Source organism: Ictidomys tridecemlineatus, chromosome 3, assembly GCF_052094955.1.
Source record: "Ictidomys tridecemlineatus isolate mIctTri1 chromosome 3, mIctTri1.hap1, whole genome shotgun sequence".
NCBI classification, from domain to species: domain Eukaryota; kingdom Metazoa; phylum Chordata; class Mammalia; order Rodentia; family Sciuridae; genus Ictidomys; species Ictidomys tridecemlineatus.
The window spans coordinates 130,943,778-130,965,068 of NC_135479.1; the positions used below are offsets into that span (position 1 = coordinate 130,943,778).

General features: G+C 42.6%; 1 protein-coding gene across 2 annotated transcripts in view; it reads right to left on the bottom strand.

The window, feature by feature from the left end:
* Igf2bp2 (insulin like growth factor 2 mRNA binding protein 2) overlaps positions 1-21,291 on the bottom strand; it is a 151,213-nt gene that overhangs the window by 49,752 nt on the left and 80,170 nt on the right. The window lies entirely within an intron of this gene.

A 21,291-nucleotide genomic window follows, 5' to 3' on the forward strand; every position in this document is an offset into this window, starting at 1 on the left:
TACTGTGCTAAACGGAACTAGGACTGAGGGCTACTCAGAGAAGCAAAGAAATGGCTGGTGATGGCCAAGTCCAATCCTCTACCTGATGGTCTATTAAAGTTCTCCCTACACACACACACACACACAGACACACACACACACACACACACACACACACACACACAGCGAATAGCAGCAGTGTCCTGGGCCAAATCATAAAATAATTAAGTCCAATATTATGGTGACCCCTTGCAAAGAGTTTGAGCCAGGAAAGTTGTACTTACAAATCCCATAACTTCCCTTTCTCTGTAAACTCATGTCCATAAAACCATAAACCCCCAGCAGCCCTAACAACTCAAACTTCCGGAGAATCAGGGCCAGAATTCACAAAAGTCCACTTGTTTAATGGAACAGAAATCAGTAAATATGATAAGCTTCTTGGTCTACTATAATAAAATTCTATAGACTGGGTGGCTTATTAAAAAAAAAAAAAACCAACAACAACCTTATTTCTCATATAGTGTTAGAGGCTGGGAAGGCCAAGATCAAGGTCCCAACATCTGGTGAGGGCCTTCATGGTGAAGCATCCCATGGTGGAGGGAAGAGTGTAAGAGAGAGGCAGGCAGGGAGATAGACAGGGGCTACCTCTGAATGCCCTCACGTATGAATTGGGCAGGGTGGGGGGAACGAACTTCCAGATCTTAGCAATAAGCAATAGTCCAGGACCTCGTACTTTGTTCACTTTCTCATTCTCTCTAAAAGAGCTCATAAATAGATCTTGACTTTTGAAGAGGTCACTAACAACACCATGTTTGCATTTTGAGGGAAACTTTGGAAATCCTTTTTTTTCCCCATTTAATTATAAATGCTATTTATTAACTTCAGAGAATCTTAATTGTTTGCTGTCGGGAGAAATAGAAAGGGAAAGAAGAAAAGTCAATGGGATGCTAAGAAGACAGGTCAGATGATTACTCCTGGGCAGAACAGTGAAGAGACTGGATTTTCCTAGTGAGTTGGGTAGCATGAGTGCAATCTGCATTAAGTAACCAGCAAGCTTCATTCCAACTCTAGGATTCTAAAATCTTTTGGTAAGGGGTGTGAAAACCATTTCCCATCAAAAGGAACCAGTACGCTTGTTTACAGACTAGAATCATCATACACTGTCCTAGTGAAATATATCACCAGGTTTCTCAGAGATTCAATATTTTACCTCTTTAAAAAGAAAGTTAATATCTGACTTTTAAAAATTTTCTAGTGAACAGCCTTCTTTTCCTGGAACAGTGATAAACAGTACAACTATTTGAACCGAAACAAGACTAAAAGTCTAAATAATTATTCAAGGAAAGACAAATATTTTTCTTTGTTAAAGACCTCTTTAGGAAACTGAAGGGGAAAATCCCTGACACAGGAAAATTGTGACACTCTTATGTAGGTCTGTGTATAATTCCCCACAGATAACATCATCTCTCGCATACACTACCTTCTCCTCAACTCATTTTGTGACAATATAAAGAAACAGTTTTACCAGAACTTCTCACGGTCCTCACTGAACACTGTCTGTTCCCCATCCCTGAAGTTACTCTATTGAATGAAGTCTAAAAAGGTTTCAAAAGTACATCCCAAACATTCTTTACAGTGCTTTTAGCAAGAAGGTTTCACCAACACCCGCATTCATGAATGCTGCGCTTCTCCCTGAAGCCTTACCACCCCTTAGGATGGACACATTGCCACCCACACTTCTCAGATAAATAAACAGAGAAGTTGATGAGTCCCTTATCTCACTCTAGCAGCTAGGGTGTGATGTTTTTTATTTGTGTTTTATATATTTCAATAGATGCTCTAAAAAGGTCACTCTAGAATTGTCAATTCACCAATAAAAATCAATATTTGAAGTATGTATTTCATTGTCAATGAATTTTTGACAAGATGGGGTCCCCTTGGACAAGTCTTAGGAAAATGCATCTTCGGAATGGATGTCCAGTTATTCCTTTCAGCTTCAACCTCAAATGCAGGCTCTGACCAAAATTATATCCTCCAGGAAGCGTTATTTTGAAAGCTTCAACCAAAGGTGTGAGTTTGTGAGAAATCACCCACCTCACAATTCTGTTTATCACTGCCCCCCGCATCCCTGGCTGAGACCAAGCCTCACTGGGCAAGAATAAGTTTGAGAACCCTATGCAAAATATGTATTACTGTACAGGGAAGGGTAGAGAGAGCCAGACCCGGTCCTCAGAAGGGCTAGGACATGTGTGTGTACCTAAGTACAAACATGCATTTGGATTCAGGCAGGTGAGCTTTCAAGATGCAAGGTTGGGTCTTTGTGAGCCACAAATCTGAATGACTGCTTCCACTTTTTCAAGATCTAAACAAGAGTAAGAAATGAAACTATTTCCTTTAATGCTTTCACTCTGTGACGTTTCCAGTTAACCTAACCCAAAATGTACTTCTAGAGAAGTACATTTATACAGCCCCTCTACACATTATCTGTAATTAAGCCTGGGGGGGGGAAAAAAACCGAAATAACATATATAAACACAATACAACCTAAGTCATATTAGAAATACATAAATGTCCTGTGTGACAGGGTGAACAAACATGGCCAATCACTAACAACTGGGCCAACCTTTCAGCGTCTCATCCATTGGTTTGCAAAGAACTTTTTTCTCTGTAGTTCTCCAAACAGCTCCTGAATCTTCCCCTTTCCTTCCCTCCCTACTACCTGTGTCTTTTTCATTTTAATTCCCCTTCAGCCCAAGCAGGAGCTAGAACACACCATACTCAGCAACCAGCGATCCAGGAGCATCTGCTGCCAACAGCTGTCCCTGCTTTCCTGGCCCACTCCCTCCCACTCTCTGCCTTCCCAGCAGGAGAGGAACTTGCGCTCTCTGATGACACTGACTGGTCTTCAAACACATCAATTTATTTTATTCTCCTTTACGAGTGATAGCCAACACTATTTTACCTCTGAAAAGTAGAAATTATTCCTGCCAATTATAAAAGACTTTGATCTTCTTCCTTACAGTCATTATGATGATTAAGGAAAGTTAAATTCATCTCTAATACAGCCCTAAACCCCAGGAAAGCAAGGAACGGCAGAGCAGATCAGCCAAACCATGGGCTCCTCCCTCACAGAGGAGCTCCTTCCTTTTGCCAGGTAAATCAAATAGTATCACCATCTCACCAAGAAATGATCATGTCACCTATGCTTAGGGTCAGAGGCACGAACATCAAAAAACCACCCATAACCCCAATTTTTTTTCCTGGAAGTTAATAGACATTTTATTTGATTTCTAAGTCTAGGATAATTTCTAAGGCTAAACATAAGCTATTCCAAATTCATTTAACAAATGCTCTCTAAACACCTATTATAGGCCATCGGTATTAGGCTGTTCAATGGTGATCAAAAGTGACCAAAGCAAAAAAGCCCTCAAGTAGCTGAACGTTTTAGGGAAGACAAACCAGGACAATACTGACCCCTGCAATCCTCAAAACTTGCTACTTAATTTTAATAAGCCATATGATGTGTTTTGTAGTTGGCTGTGTCATCCAATTCCCTGCCTTTTTCTAGCTCATATTTTTAGATTTTTAAAAATATCTTTAAACAGCTCTTTCTGCACGGTACTCTAATCCCACAATAGCGGCTAGTAAGGAGCATGATAGAGTGGCTGTGGGAGTTAAAGCCCAGGGAGGGCTGTGGTGGGAGAGCAGTGGACATCATCCCTGCCCCAGGGGCTTGTCAGGGAAGCTTTCCTTCACTCAGGATCCGTCCTTGGGCACTTAGGTCCCTGTGTTTCCTCTGCTTCACAAAGGGACACTGAAGAAAAAAAAAAAAAACAGAAAGAAAACCTAGGATGATTCTGTTTACTTGCTCCAGAAGAAAGAAAGGAAAGGAATTTTTAAAAATACCACAGGAAGTTATTTATCAAAATTTGAGAGGAGCTAGAAAAATAATTTCTCACACAAAACCAAATTAAAAAAAAAAAAGCATTTCACAGGATATAAACAAAAACGTATCAATGAACACCTCTAGTGTCTCCTAAGATGCTAGGTTTATGTGTTTACCAGGTCTTCTGTGATGACAGGTTTGGTCTGGGTGGCACTGCTGGGAGGTCACCGAACCCCCTAGGAGATGGGGCCTAGTGGTCACTAGGGGTCTCGGGTATTTCCCGTGTGACCCCTTTGGCAGGTCTCATGAGAGGATTATTAGAAAAGGAGTAAGCTTGGCTCCACGTTTGCTCCTGTTCAAAATGTAATCACTTTCTTGGTCACGCACAGCTATCCTGGGTGAGGTGACATAGCTCTCACCATAACTGAACTGATGCTGGTGCCATGTGCCCTTGAACTTCCAAAACTAAACAAACCTTTTCTTATTATAAGTTAGTTATAACTAGTTAGCCTCGGGTATTTCATCATAGCAGTGAAAAACTGATACATAACGTGCTAACGAAAAGAAAATCATTAGCTCTTAGAACTAATGTTACATGATTTGAATACAATAAAACTCATTTTTTTTTGAAGTGCTACAGATCAAACTCAGGGCCTCACACAGGTAAGTGCTCTGTCACTAAGCTATATTTCCAGCCCCAAATCCATGTTTTAAAGCCTTAAAAACATGAATAAGGGGAAAGTGAAGTATGAGAGTAAAACTGATCAAATCATGTCATATGAGTAATGGATGAGTGACAATAAAACCCACTCTCTGTATAATTATCAGGCATTAATAAAAAAAAGATGAATTAAGGAAAGCGGGCATATAATTATTCTTGTTTTAAAAAGGATTTATCAACTCATTGAGAATGTACATTAAGATCCCTTTGAAATGAGATGAAGAAAATTAGTGGGGAGATAACTTTTAACATATGAATTTGACTTAAAATCAATTTTGGGAGATTATACTTGTACACAGAGAAATTCTTCCAGTGACGCTGATAGAAATGCAAGGTTCCTAAATCCTGTATCCTTCCTGAACAATGCACCTCCAATTCCCATCCCTGCACATTCACGGTTTCTGGGCTGATGACGTGTACACAGCAGTTGCTGAGTAAATTTAATGCATGAATGAATATACATGACAGGGTTAACAGCCCTGGCACTTAGACACAGAATTCCTTCCAGCTGCTGATTCACACTATCTGTCTGCTGAGTTCCTTGTCTTACAAAGACAGTAAACATAGCATCTGTCTCAGTTGGTTCCTGAGTTTTCATCACTTCCTCTCAAGCCATCAACATTAGCTAGGCAGGCTCCAGCACGAACCACCAACAGAAGTTGCACAATGGAGCACTGGAGTCCAAACCGGACTTGAATAATAGTGAACAACTTACCTGGCTACCTGGGCAGCCATGGGAGGTCCCTGCTACTGCAGCTTTGAGTTTTTTTTCCTACCTCTTTTTCCTTGCCTGGTTGCAGACCAGGACTACCCCACTACTTTCAGGACCCTGCTCCTTTCCCTGCCCGGAGCCAGGTCCTCGGCAGCATGACTGAGGGAGGGGAGCAGGTGCTCTCTCCCTGCACTGTTCACAGGGTCCCTGTCTCCTTGGCATTGTAATAAGTTCCTGCCCTCTCATCTCATTTTCATCAAACCTCTAGGAATTATGTGGAAGTACTCTACAGACTGTGCTGTGTCCTACAAATGTGGCTATTAGGGTTATTTGATTATTTATTTATTTACTTTTTTAGTTGTAGATGGACACAATACCTTTATTTATTTATTTATTTATTTATTTTTACATGGTGCTGAGGATCAAACCCAGTGCCTCTTAATCCTTTCGAGGCAAGCACTCTGCCTCTGAGCCACAATCCCAGCCCTATTGGGGTTATTTTGACAGAGGCACAATACTACCTCCAAACTCCCCAGGCTCCTCTCATTCCCAGCTTTGGATCTGACTTGTCGGGGAAAATATTTCCTGGTTTTCCTAGCAGTGTGAATATATCTGACTTGACCTAATGAGTGACAATCAGGTAATGAGTAAGGAGGCTGAAGCCAGTACAGAATCAGGAAAAGAAAACTACTGAAGTAGCCAGACATGGTGGCGTAGGCCCCCTGACTCCATCGCAAGTTCAAAGCCAGCCTCGGGAACTTACCAAGGCCCAATTCCTAGCACCAAAGAAAAAAAAGAGGCTACCAAAGTTATACTGTGACCTGTGGATTGGAGTTAAACACGGGTTTCTTGGCAATGCATAAATGAATATAAACGATAGGGTATATTCTATCAAACTGATGGATTATATTTCTCTTTCATTTAAGAACACTTTGATTATTATACTTATTACATGAGAGAGTACTTTGTTCCTTGCTGTGAAATGTAAATTTGAAATATTCAATTCTGGATGCTTGTGGAAATGAAACATTTTTATTTACTAATGTTTATAAACAAAGCAAAAGACCTTGATTTTGCAGGGGAAATGATTTAAGAAAAAAAAATAATAATTGTAAATATTCCCTGGATTTTTAAACTAATTTTCCCTACCCCTTCGAGTGATAGCAAAGCTGAACACTTATATCTGCCACTCAACTAGGATCTTTCAAACAAATATTACATATTCTTTTCACAAAGTTCAAAAGCTACCAAAGAATTAAATAGAAACATTTTCCCTTCTGCACCTTCTGATAAAACATTTTATTATTACCAAAGACCATTATTATTTCCACTCAGCAGAGAAGCAGAGTGGGATCCATGCCAACCTGGAAACCACAGATCAAGGTTTGAATCCCAACTATCATAGAAGTTGTTAGACAGTGCTTGGTTAGTCAGTTAACCTTTCCAATGCCTCCGATGTAAGGCAGGAAGACAGCACAACATTCATTCCAAATCTAATACTTAAACTTATTTTGACAGGTAAGAGAGGCTACAGCACAGGGATGAGGGAGGAGGGGTGGTAGAGACACTAGGATGAAAAGTATTCATAGCACACGGAGCTCTTCCTCACAGTTTTTGTACAGCGATTCTACAGATCTCAGCTCCAACAAAACTGTTGCCAAGAGAAGGTTAGGAAGAGAAAGAAGAGGTGTCCCATGTGGATCTTAATCTACAGATACTGAGTTTAAAACAATAACAACAAATCTTGCACAGTTTGGGGCAGGATTTTTAATGATCCTTTAACTAAACAAAGTCCACAGTATTTTATGGTCGATAGCTTACAATCCAAGCACAATGGGTTTGTGACCTGATTTGACTCCTATATCCCATCCCCGCCCCCACCCCACCCCCAAAGTTTTAAGTTTACCTTTCTATTGCCAGGGGTACTCTTGTGTGATCTCTAGGGTCTAGACTTGGATAGTGTGGTGCTATTTCATGAAATTTACTACAAATAAAGAGTATTCACAGCTGGGTAAGAACTTGTCCATTTTCCATAGATAATATACAAGTGAATGAGAAGCCTGGAATTGCCAAGGGATTCCACTGAAGTCATAAACCACCAGATCAAAGCTTACATTTCCCCTACACAGAAACAGAACCCTGGCCCATAATTCAGATGTTGGTTAATTAGTATTGTATTTATACTCTCCTTGTTATTGCAACTTTAATCTCAACAGCTCTGTAAAGCCCACACTCACAGTTTTAAAGCAGCATGCTGAAGCAGCAGGTAAGAGAAACTTAAGGCATGGCCCATTTATTGGAAGCAGCAGCAAGCAGTTTGATTTAATGGAAACACTATTAGATAACTGTCTGTGGGCCTTTCCAGCTCCAACAGTCAGGTAACAGGTGAGAGAGGTTGCAGCACAGGGATGAGGGAGGAGGGGTGGTAGAGACATTAGGATGAGAAGTATTCATAGCACACGGAGTTCTTCCTCATAATTTGTTTAGTGATTCTACAGATCTCAGCAAAGCTGGACACTTATATCTGCCACTCAACTAGGATCTTTCAAATATTACATATTCTTTTCACAAAGTTGAAAAGCTACCAAAGAATTAAATAGAAAAACTTTCCCTTCTGCACCTGTCAGTCCTGTAGGTCCCAACACTAGCAAGCACTCTACCACTGAGCCCTGATGACTATTTCAAAAAAAAAACAAACAAAACCTCCAAAGTTGCCTATACATGGCATATAGTGTGTATTTTTTCCCTCCCAAACACAAATATTAGTGCTCTGTACATATTTTTTTTCTCCCACCCCCAATCCATTCTCCTACCTTCCTCATCAACCACTCCAGCCTCTAGTAACCACCATTCTACTCTCAACTTTTGTGAGGATCAAGATTCCACATGAGTGTGATCATACAGTACTTGTCTTTTTGTGCCTGGTTTATTTCACTTAACATAATGTCCTTTAGGTTCATCCACATTGTTACAATACAATTTTGTTCTTTTAAATGACTGAATAGTATTCCATTATGTATATGCACAACATTTTCTTTATCCACTGATGAAACACTTGGGTTGATTCCATGCCGTTTCTATTGTGACCATGCTGCAGTGAGCATGGGCTGCCTGCAGATGCCTTTTTAACATACTGATATAATTTCTTTGGATATACACTCAGTAGTGGGATTGCTGGATGTGTGTGTTTTAAAAAATATTTATTTTTTTAGTTATAGGTGGACACAATATCTTTATTTTTTATTTTTATGTGGTGCTAAAGATCGAACTCAGTGCCTCATGCATGCTAGGCGAACGCTCTAGCTCTGAGCCACAACTCCAGCCCCACAGATGTGTTTATTTTAAACAGTGTATCTTGGAGATTGCTTCATATCTACATACATAAAGCTATATCATTTTTTTTGCTAGCTACATAATAATCAACTCTCTGAATAGACACAATTAAACGGTCTCCTGATAGATATGACATTTCTGATATTTTGCTATTTCCAAAAAATAAACATTATAATGAATACTCACCTATGTACCTAGCTATCTCAGTTTGCATGTACTTAGTGTATCTTGGAAGATAAGCTTTCAGAAGTGGAACAGACAGCTCTGCATATGTAATGTCAACACACAAATGCAATGTCATTTCCCCACACAGCTGGAAATACAATTATCAATTTTTTTTTTAATTTCTGCCCATCTATAGGAGAAAAGTGCTATTTTACTTGTATTTTAATTAATGAGTTGAATCAAGAATGAAGGGGCTGGGGATGTGGCTCAAGCGGCAGCGCGCTCGCCTGGCATGCGTGCGGCCTGGGTACCATCCTCAGCACCACATACCAACAAAGATGTTGTGTCCATCGAGAACTAAAAAATAAATATTAAAAATTCTCTCTCTCTCTCTCCCTCACTCTCTCTCTCTCTCTCATGAGGTTGATCATTCTTCCTATGTTGAAGAATCTACCCCATCGTTTCAGGGGAAACGTCACAGAACACTTCTCTACTTTTTTTCAATATGTCAGACATGGGACAACTGGCTTTGTGACCTCCATTCACTTCGTTTATTCCACGAATCCTTACCGAACACTTAGCACATCAGACACTAGAAAGAAGTGGACAAGCTATTCCCAGCCGCAGTCTGGCGGGGAAGGTGCTAAGCAGGCGATGTACCCAGCAAGTGGCACTGCTCCAAGTCAGCCTGAGCTCAAGGAGCCCTGAGGAGTAGGAAATAGAGAGGGCCAAAGGGAAAAGCGAGTGTAGAGGAGTCAGGAAAAGGCCAAGTCAACGGAATGAGGCAGATAAAGGCGTGGCCGCCAGGAGGCTGAGGAATTTCAAGTCCTCTGGTCTGAGAGGAGGAGAAAATGTTCCCAGGGAAGGGCAAGACAGCAGGCTGGACATCGTGGAAGTCTCCTGTTTTCTGAGGTGAGCCACCAAGGCGGCAGGTACTTCTTAAGACCCAGCCCTGAATCACCACATCCCACACAATCAGTGGGCACCAGGTAAAACTGACAGTCAACACAGCCTACTGTGTAGCTAGCTGCCTGTTCTCAGGCTATTTTTCTTCCTTCCTCAAAGACAGCTCTGCAGCCCTGAAAGTATAGATGCAGCTATCATTCTACTCTTCTCTGTGGCTGTGTGCATCCAACCATCGTAGCAGTCTGTGGATGATTCCTTGTTTCTCCGATGTGTGGTTGCTAGGTATGCTTGATCAACAAATGCCTCCTTATCTTGAAATAAAAGCAGCCCTCCATCTACATTATCAAAACCTTCTGTTTATCACACCTCTTGGGAGTGCAACAGATAACTCCATTAAATACATCAGGAGTGTCCTAGGTTAATAGAATGATTAAATAACATGACTGACTTTTTTTTTTTTGGTGGTGCTGGGGATTGAACCCAGGGCCTTGTGCATGCTAGACAAGCACTCTACCAACTGAACTATATCCCCAGCCCACACGATTGAGTTTTTTTTTTTTTAAATGAACCCACCAGACCTTTTATTTTTAAAGTGCACAGGGATAATGTCTTCAAAGTAATGCCCTTACAGAAGACTACTTATTCAAATAATGATTCTTCTAACATTTATGGAATTCTTTTAAGGATATTTTTCTTGCAGCATCTACCCAATAAATAGTAATTTCACTGATTTGCTTTTGGTCTCTAGTGGTTTTACAAGTGTGCTCTGTGTTGAGACAGTATCCCTCCCTTTCCTTCCCTCTTCCTATAGATAGTGTAAACAAAGCAAAACTCAGAGACTTCCTCTGACAGCAAAGAGAACAGTTTTCTGAGGAGTGGGCTGCCTTATTCTGCAGCCCTCCTTGGATGCAGGACTGCAGGGCTGGTGACCATATCCATGCCATCTGCCTATCCTCAGCAAAGGATTTGCCTCCTACTTTCCTTCAGGGGCTGGTGAGAGAAGCAGCACTGGAAAGACACCTCCAACCCTTCGTGGTCTTGAGCTCCCCGGTCTGGTTAAGGAGACAGTATTTACTTGGCAATAAGGGTCAGTGTTGGTGCATCATCAGAATGGACACAGGGCACCCTGGTTCCAGGCCACATCTGAACATCAGGTACCAGTATCAAAATCTCATCTTAGCAGTGGTGCATGCCTGTAATCCCAGCAGCTCAAGAGGTTGAGGCAGGAAGATGGTGAGTTCAAAGCCAGCCTCGGCAAAAGTGAGGCACTAATCAACTCAGTGAGACTGTGTCTCTAAATAAAATACAGAATAGGGCTGGGGATGTGGCTCAGTGGTCCAGTGACCCTGAATTCAATCCCCGGTATACCCCCTTCCGCCAAAAAAGTCACCCTAAGATAAATACATGACCAGTGTAACCCCACATCAAGTACAACCACAAGAATGGGAAGTTACACTCATGTATGTGTAATATGTTAGAATATACTCTACTCTTACGTATATCTAAAAAAAAAAAATAGTTTTTTAAACTCCACCTTTAGCTGGGCATGGTGGTGTACACCTATAATCCCAGCAATTTGGAAGTCTGAGGCAGGAGGATTGCAAGTTTAAGCCACCCTCAGTAATTTAGCAAGACCAGGTCTCAAAATAAAAAAAACAAAAAGGGCTGAGGATGTGGCTCAGTGGTAAAGCACCCTTGGGTTCATCTTCAGTATCAAAAAACAAACAAACAAAAAAAAAACCCTTCACCTTAACTGAGGGGAGCTACAGTCTGGCAAGATCTCATACCTCTCCATCGGTGCAGTGTTTCTCATTTATCACATCCTCCTGCTGTAACCCTCTGTGTACGTCTCTGTTACCCTGCCAGATCCTGCCCCCTGGGATTTGTTCATCCCATCTAGCTCTTTACATGCTCAATGGGTGACTGTAAACAAATGAAGAGATATCAGAAGTCTTCTCAGCTCATCCTGTCAGCTCAACCCACACTGGGTGAGTCCAGGTCTCTTGAACATAAAGGGCTCACTTTATGCCTGACCAGACATAACCCTGGGACCTCTGATGCCCATGGAGCTCTGAGAAGGAGCTCATTCCCTGAGGGGTGGACACCCAGTCTATTAGGAGGCCATGGGCAGAGAATTAGATTAGGCATCAGGACTACTGGGCATGTGGCCACCACCCAGACATGTGACTCTGGCACATTATTCCACTTCTCTGGGGCCAGATGGCTTCTTGCTAAGATCCAACTCAGTGTCGAGAGTTCTCCAGTGCCGCCTGCTGTCTTCCCCCAAGGACAGAACAGATGCCTCTTCCTCTCATATGATGGTGCAAGAACTGAGTTTTTCAAGCAAAAACACCTTTCTGTGACTGGGTGGTTTAATCCTAAGAAAAGGACTAAGAAGTCTTAGAAATCGTCATTCTGTGAGTCAAGAAAAATAGTTTGTAAAGGCTAGAAGAAAAGAACCCAAAGGGGAAGACTTGTAAAAACATCTATAACAACCAAAAGTTCCCAGGGACTAAAACTGAATCATTGCAGGATCACAGGCGGTGGAAAGTGAGCTCTGAAACACACAGTCAACTGGCAAAGGGGCAAGTGGTACAGAATGCAACACGGAGGTGACACACATGCACTCAGAGTCCACAGGGGGCAGCAGACACATCTTCATCCCAGGACGCAGCTTGGGGAAAGCCTACCATACTGGACAGGAAGTAGGGACCATCAAAATTCATTAGGATTCACTGTGCCCCAAACCATGCTCTTAGGCTGTAGAGGGGGGAAGGAAGTGAGAATGAACAGGAATGGTATCTTCCTTCACTGAAAGCCTGCACTGGGCTAAGCCAGCTCAAAGGAGCGATGCAGATGAAAACCCATCAGCACAGTCTGCCTTTCTAGGAACTCATCCTTGGGACAAGGAACTTAGGACACCAAAACCACCACCCAAGGTACTGTCAATGATAAAATCTGTGTACTTTACCCATTACAAAGCATTTTATGCACAAGAAGTTCATTTAATTCTCACAATGGTCCGAAGGCCAGAGAGAATTTAAGTAACTTGCCCAGGATCTCTGGGCTACTATTAGACATTTCACATGTAGTACTGTAAGAATAGTAAGAGACAGTCAGAATTTGCAGGGATTCCAAGGACAAAGACAGCTTATATGCAAATGAGTACCCATGCTAGGGCAGGTATGGTACATAATGCCTTATGAATACCAGTAGCAGTACCTGAAAGAGGCACCCACTGGCACTGGGCCTGGCCCAGGCTGAGTTGATACCTACCTGACTCCTTCCTATCTGCTCCATGAATAAAAGTAGGATGTTAACAGTTTCTGCTCTGCAGTTGGAGAATCTAAAGTGAATTCAAGAATCTGAACAGATGTCTGTTTGACACCAAAGTCACTAGTCCTGTCAATCTGGTAATGGTTTTGGGTGGTACATGAGACACAGTGTTCCAGGCAATGACTGCAAGAGGTGTGCAAACACAGCAATTAAAAAAAAAAAAAAAGGACTGTATTTTATTTTCTAATATTTCTTTTTATTATCAAGGAAATGTATCGGTTTGGGACTGGTCAGTTTAGTATCTAATACTAATCCTCTTTCCTTCCTACATCTCTTCTTCCTTTCTTAGTGCTGGGGCTCAAACAAGGGCCTCAAATGAGCTCTATCACTTGCCTAAGCACCAAGCTTCCCCTGCTCTCCTTAAAAAAGAAGAGGGCTGGGGGTGTGGCTCAATGGTAGAGCACTTATCTATCAAATGCAAGGGCCTGGCTAGATCTCCCCCAACACACCACCAAAAAAAAAAAAAAAAGAAAAAAAGAAAAAAAGAAAAGAAAAGAAAGAAAAAGAAAAATAGGAGAAGGTGTTAGACTCAAAACCTTCCAGCAAGCAACACTAGGTTGAATTTAATAACATTTTTTTTCAGTATATTTTATTTTTATGGTTACTTGCAATTTATGGCAAAGAGCTCTGGTTTTCCATTTACATAAATGATACAACATTTCTTACTAAAGTAAATGTGGCTTTTAAAAAAATTGAGGGGGATTTTTAAAAGACAATATTAAGTACAGTCATGTGTTCCTTAATAACAGGGATACACCCTGAGAAATGTATTGTTCAGCAGTTTTGCCATTTTGTGAAAAACATTAAGAGGATTCACACAAATTACAATGACTATGAAGTCACTAGATGATATAATCCCCCACCCCCACCTCCCTCGATGCTGGGATTAAACTCAGGTTCTCCCACATTTTAGGCAAGTGCTCTGCCACTTAGCTACAGCTCTAGTTCTTTTTATTTTGAGACAGGATCTTGCTAAATTACCCAGGCTGGCCTCAAACTCGCAATCTTCCTACCTCAGCCTCTCAAGCAGTTAGCATTACAGGTGTACATCACTAGGCCATGTTACTAAGCATCATAGTAATATAATGGACCACCAACATATCTGTAGGGCATGATTGGTTGAAACACTGTTACGTGGTACATGGCAGTAGTTAATAGTGGTGGAGATATAGCAAAAAACACGAAACTAGCACACGGGTGGCTGACATTTGGGAAATGTTACCTTTGTCATACTGTCCCTCAGAACACAAGTGCTTCTGCCCAGTTTTGAATCCATGCTCCTTTGCAGTAGGGCAAACGTGACAAGTAATATTCTTCAGAACCCTCACCTCTGAGGCTGCAGGGTTTCCAGCGGGGAATGTCCTAGACATGATCTCTTACAAGGGCTGCACTAATGCATAGCACATGTTCAGGTTGGTAGGCAGGTACATGAACAAGTGTCAGGAGTGGAGAACGACAAATATCTGACTAGGACAGGGAAACTATGACCCCTGCACTACATGCACTATGGTCAGCAAACTATGACCCTGCACTACATCCAGCTTAAAACAAAAAGTCCTGATCCTTTGATGGGGGTGAGGGCAGACACCTTACCCTGCAGGTGGGCCTTCTAGCTATCCCTTCTAAAGTGAAGTCCCCTGGAAACTGGAATAACATTGTTCCTTGGGTAATTGTGTATCAAGAAGGAGCTTGTGGGCACAAGCCTCTGTCGTTGGCTGGGGACTAAAAGAAAGAGGTACCTACTTGGGAGGTGAGAGCACTGGCCTCATAGCAATTTGTAGTTTTGCCAGTTTCTGTGGTACAAACTCTCTCCCTAGCCTGTTTAAAACTACTAATGTGATATCACCAAAGGGAAGTGGGGAAGAGATGCACACAGTCGCCTCTGGTGAGCTACTCAAACCGCCTCTAGCGCTCCACTGGGAATCTGGCTTATGGCTCATAACAGTTCTTAACTGGATGCTGATCTGCTGTGATGTGAGAGGACATGACAGGTCACTCAGAAGTCACACTGCTGAACCACCCCCACCCTGCAGCCATTCAGTAACAGATCTTACAGCTGACCTTCAACAGCTTTTGAAGAGACTGATTCAGACTTAGGAACTCCATTTGCAGATAAGGTAAGGGAACTGCGTAGTAGACCTGCTCACCCTGGGCTACCTGGAAGAGCTAGGATCATTATACCTTGCATCATCAGAAACAAATCCTGAAACCAAAGAGACAGTAGCTGCAGAGAAAGAAGGCAGTCCACCAGCAGTGAAGTCACATGGAGTGCAGCTGATACAGGACTGGTAAATGTACTTCCAGGGAAGCCTGGTCGAAGGAGAAAAAGAAAGGACCCCTGTGATGCCTAGAAGTTGTGGGGTGTGTGCACATGCATGTGTGTGTATGAACGTGTGCTCTCATGAGTAGGTAGATGTCATGAAACACTCAAATACTGTTCCCTGTGTTCTGTGATTAAAGAATCCCCAGGCACCTTATTTGAAATTAAAAAATTGGTTTGTGAATTTTAGCCAACTAATACCACATGTGAGAAGAGAAGCCCATACTCTCTTCTTCTGTTTTTCTTTTTCTCTCCATTAATTTTATTTTCATGGTGAAAACTTTTAATTTTCCTACCTGCACCCCTCAGCAAGGATATGATGAATTTTATAGGAAATCAATTCTTTTTCTAAAAGCTGTTCTCTCTCTCTCTCTCTCTCTAGTTTCCTCCAGATTAATAACATCCTGTCTATCAATCTAAACCTCAGATCATTCTCTCCTGCATCCATCTTTCTCATCCTTTTCTGTCCCTGCCCCCCTTGTTCTCATCTGAAAAGTCATCAACACCCACCTGGAGCATCCCTTCTGTCACCAGGGCCAAAAGTCACTGGGAGAAACTCAGCCATTCAGGCTTTCTTCATGGCTCTTTCTACTTGCAAAGAAGCCCCCTGTAGCAAGTAGAGTAGCTCTGTTGGCCTGCTTGTGGGGCCCTTGACTTCTGCTCGGCAGGCAGGTCTTCTGTTTACCAACCACTCACCTATACCACCCTCCTCGGCAGCCCTTAGAAACTTGCCAGTCATTAAGTGCTTATTTATCCCCATTTTGTAGGGAGTGAAACTGAGGGACAGAAGAGGAAATCTCTATGAGGACACGCCACAGGAAGGAGATCCAAGTTAGTGTCACTCAATTTGGGCAGTTATTTTCAAAGACTAAGAAAATGATTAAAGATCTGAATCACTCCTTGACAAAGCTATGCTTTCTTCCTCCACCAGCCAACTCTGAAATGAACCTCTAGGAGGGGCAAATGTCAGTGGGCTTCTCAGTTTTACACCATTTTATGCTTTGTGGAGGGAGTATAGTGAGCTTGGAAAAAGGTGATATGATAGGAAGGTGGAGACAGGGAAGGTAAAGCAAGAGGCTTCTAAGACCCTACCTGGGATAAGCAAACTAAGAAATATTAAACTGGTGAGGGCTACACAGAGACCAGGAAGTGATACATAAACCCCACTCACAGCTCATCCAAAAAACGTAAGAATGGCCTCTTCACTTCAGGGCTGGTGGGTGGAGAATTTTGGCCTGATGCTATGTAATTATGCAAACATGTACAAATATATGAATACAGCTGTACATATGTACACAAATAGTTATACATAGTTATATAACTATGAGTTGTAAGAACCCCCTACAATAGGGTGTTCTCATGACCAAACTTCAGTGTAACAGAGAAACGGTCAACCATAAAAACATCGTTTTGCCTCGTTCCCAAAGGGATGTATCATTTTTTTCTTGCCCTTGTTGATAAGTGTTGAAAATTGTTGAAATGTTTTTAACTGACTGAAGTGGAGAGAAGGCAATACAATTCCATGGAGGCTTTTAAGTCTTCTGAGTTAAGATCTACGGAATTTAGGTAGGAATGGGGGAAAAGTTGGTAAACTGTGGATTTCATCAAATGTGGTCAGCCACAGCCTCACACCAGGGGCATAATCCAAATTATACAAACAACAAAGTTTCTATACCTTGAAAAAATCAGTATACCGGGTCATATTTTCAATACTCAGAACTCACTGCTTAGTTCAATGACAGCCTATAGTTCAAAGCTTATCAGATAAAGCCACCTTCCCATCAGGCCTGGGAAGGCTCTTAGGGCAACCCATCATTTCATATATAATGAGACTGCCCCTCAGAGAAGGGATTTGTCCTAAGGCATACAATTATGTTTAGGGTGAGAAGCCACATCTTCTAGTCTCAAGATCTTCAACTCTCCTTTGCACCCGGATGTCTCTGTGGCGGTATCCACCCAGTGAACCCACTGACAGACACACACGAGCACCAATGTCCAGGCACTGTGTCAGCTCCAGGAGGATAGGCGCTCTGGACAGGCACCAAGGGCTCCAGGATGAGTGACACGCAGTGTCCTCCCTGTTGGAGCTTCCAGTGAAAGTCCAATGGGACTGCACAGGTAAGTACAGAAGAGGGTGAAAACCACTCTAGAAAAATGTACAGGACACTATGGGAGGTCAGTGGACAGCCCATTGCCATCCTTGAGGGACAATGAATAGGAACCTGATCTGAAGGAAGAGTAGACAATATGCCAGTCGGAAAGGTGGCAAAGGACATTCATGCAGCAGAGAGAACAGCATGAGCAAGGCCTGGAGGGAACCTCAGGAGGGTAAGCAGGTTCAATAAAACCAAAGGAGCCAAATCCAGGGAGAAGCCAAACTACAAAGAAGTCATTGTAACCCTAAATCGGGCTGTAATGGGCACAGGGTCAAAGCAAGCACATGCTAGGGTCAAGGTGTCCTAAGTGAGCATCAGGATCAACACAGGAACGAACATATCAGCAGAAAACCGGAAGAGGAAGAAGCCTCCCAGCGAGCCCATGAGTGAAACAGCCAAGCTGAGGATTGTAGAGGGAGACACACAGTCTCTGACACCAGCCAGGGGGCTTTTCTTGTCCACCAGGTCACATGTGGCCAAAGATAAAGCTGGCCTGAGCCATCAGCCAACAAAAATCTTCAACAAGAGTCTGTTTCCTTTGAGTTGTGAGCCTTCTGAGACTGCAAATGGACATTGGGCAGGTCAAAGCCTGAACTAAAGCGAATTCCTAACAAGTTTTTATAACTGTGATTCCCTTTTTTCCTCTCTACCTACACCCGGGCTTTCTGTCCTAATGCAAGTGTAGACAGTGTAGCCTAGAGGTTAAAACTAGAGTCAAAAGTTCCAAGTTCAGGGCTGGGGATGTGGCTCAAGCGGTAACACGCTCACCTGGCATGCGCAGGCACTGGGTTCGATCCTCAGCACCACATAAAAATAAAATAAAGATGTTGTGACCAACGAAAACTGAAAAATAAGTATTAAAAAAATTCTCTCTCTCTTCTCTCTCTCTCTCTTTAAAAAAAAAAAAAAGTTCCAAGTTCAAAGCCATCCAGTTGTTCACTAACTGGGTGACCCTTGGCAGAGCTGCTTTAATTCCCCTGATTCAACTCCCTCATCTAAACTGTCAGAACTGTCAGATTAGACACAAGAGAAAACACTTCTATCGCGGTGCACAGCACATAGATAGTGTTCTGTGAGCGGTAGGTGTTCCAGTGTTCTATTTAAAAGTCGAGCTGGGCCAGGTTTTATAGAACTCTCACGTTGATTTGGGTTTTGTGGTGGATTGTATTTTCCAAAGATGACTGCATCTAAATCTCTCCCCCACAGCTCTTCTTATGACTTTAACATCTATCCCACTGAGAGACAGGGTTCTATGTTCCCATCCCTGAAATCCAGTCAGGTTTATGTCCACAGTAAAAATGAAGAGTCTCCAACTTCTGAAGAGAGATCACAGCCTGCTTCTCTTAGGAATGTTTGCTCTTGGAACCTAGCCACCATGCTGGGAGGAAGCACAAGCAGCCACATGGAGAGGCCACCATTCCAGCCAACAGCCCCAGCTGAGGTGCCAGCTGACAGCCAGCATCAAATTGCCAAAGATGTGAGTGAGCAAGCCTTCAGATGCCAAATCACCCCAGCCTTCGAATCTTCGAATCATAGAGCACAAACAAACTGTCCTTCTGTGCCATTTCCAAATTCCTGACCCACCGAAACTATGAGTCTAATAAAATGGTGTTTGTTTAATGCCATGTAGTCTCAGTTTTCTAGGTAGCAATAGATAATTTATACTACTGTTTCAAGGCAACAGAGGAAAGATTTGGGAGTGCTGAAAAAGACCAAGTTTCCATAAGATTAGCTTCAGTGTGGTAAGCTAGGACCGGTGGCAGAGAGACTCACAGGAGACCACGGACACTCTTTGTGTGGCGTGGGGGTGGAAGTTTACAGGGCACAGATTAGATGTGTGGGTTGAGGAAAAAAAGAGAAGTTCAGACTTTGAGGTCTGAACTCATAGTAGAATCCCTGAGAGAATTAGGTTCATCTAGAAAGGGAGTCCCATCCACCACAGGGGATAGAGAGGGTAGAGCAAAGAAAGTAAATTCCATTCTAAATATGTTGAATCTGCACGATGTATGGATAAGCTGCAAAGTGTCTAGCAAGAAGTTAAAATTCAGGACTAGAAATTGAAGACTGCTTTTGGTTAAAACCTTAAAAATGGATGTGACTGCCTCTGATGACTAGGCTGGGAAAAGCTCTTAAGCTTGGTGAGTGCATATATTTAGGGGAACAACAGGAATAACAGGTGAGATGAATGTGGGCTGGTCAGTTACAAAGGCAGAATTTTGAGAACATAATGTCACAACCAATGTCTGAGAGGGTGTGATCATCATTAGTACAGAGACAAAAGACTGACAAAAGGCATTGAAGCCAAAAAGGAGACCAGGAAGGGACCAGGATCAGAGGAAGCCCCCTCTACCCTTGACTTACAGTGGAATCAGACAAACTGAATGAATGAATGAATGAATGAATGACGTGACACAAAGACTGTTTTGTGCCTGGGCAAGTCTTCAGTCTCCCTTCAGGCAGGAGTTTCCTGTGAGTCTGAGATGATGACAAGCACAGGCCTAGGGGTTTAAAGTGGGGATAGGAACACCTGCCACTTATCTATCTCACACAGAGAAAGCACAGATTAGGTTCCTATAAAGTGCTTTGAATTCTCTGGCATCACAGTAGATCTGATTCCTATCTTTCAGCCTCTAAGGGGAACACTTCTTAGCTTTTGTTGAACTGCACAACATTCCTGGGAGGTAGATATTATCATTGGATGAGGAAACAAAGGCCACACAGCAAGTCAAAAGCCAAGGCAAGATTAGAACGGGGCCTGCCTTCTGTGGGGAAGTCCAGTTGGCTGGATTCCTTTTGTGTCAGTAGTGAGTTCTTTGATCGGTAACATGGAAGAGTCTCGTTTCTGGGGAGGTTGTGAAAATAGATTCATTAATGACCATAAGGTTCTCTGAAACTCACTGAAAAGGATATGGGGGAGGGGAAGCACAGCCACCCAGATTGTAGAAAGAATAAAAGAAATCCTAGGAACAACGGGCAGGGCATTCTACAAACAGCAAGGGGGATCTGGCGCTGGGGAAGAGTGGTAACCAGGAGCGAGCAGGCGTGGTTTTTTTTTTTTTTTTTTTTTTTTGCGAGGGGGGAGAGGGTGGAGGGGAGGTGGCACTTGGAGAGGTGGCTGGGTGCCAGCTGCTCCAGGCTCAGCCCTCTCCTGCCTCTTCACTTTGGGTAGACCCAGCATGACATGCCTGGGTTGTACTGGACTCTTGGCTCCACAGACAGAGCAGTGACTGGATTACTCACAAGCTGAGTTTGTGAACAAAACTATGGATCAGGCCAACTCAGGAGTTTCCAGAAACAGTAAAGGGAGAGGTTACAGCTTTATGATTTTACTAGAAATCCATGGAAAAAATAATAGCATTATCAATTCTTCTGGCATTTTTTCCCCCTAAAAACTCAATTTCTTAATGAAAAGTAAAAAAAAAAATAAAGTAATGATGAATTGTTTGAATAGTAGTTAGGACCTTATTATAAATTTAAGAGATAGAGTTTAAGACGAATGAAGTGGGCACAGGAGAGGTAGCAGGCACTTGATGAGGGCCTGCCACACGCCATCTCACTTCACATTTATAATCCCCGCATGAGATACTGGCAGTCCCAACCCACAGAAACTAGGCAAAGGCTTAGAATGGCTCCTCTATCTGTGGTCCTACGGCTAGACTATGATGGAGGCATGACTTGAGGCATGACTTGGATCCTGACATGCCTGATCCCAGAGCCCATGGTCTTTCTGGACATTGCATTGCCTACTTCTCAACAGTCATGAGTTCACCAGTAGTC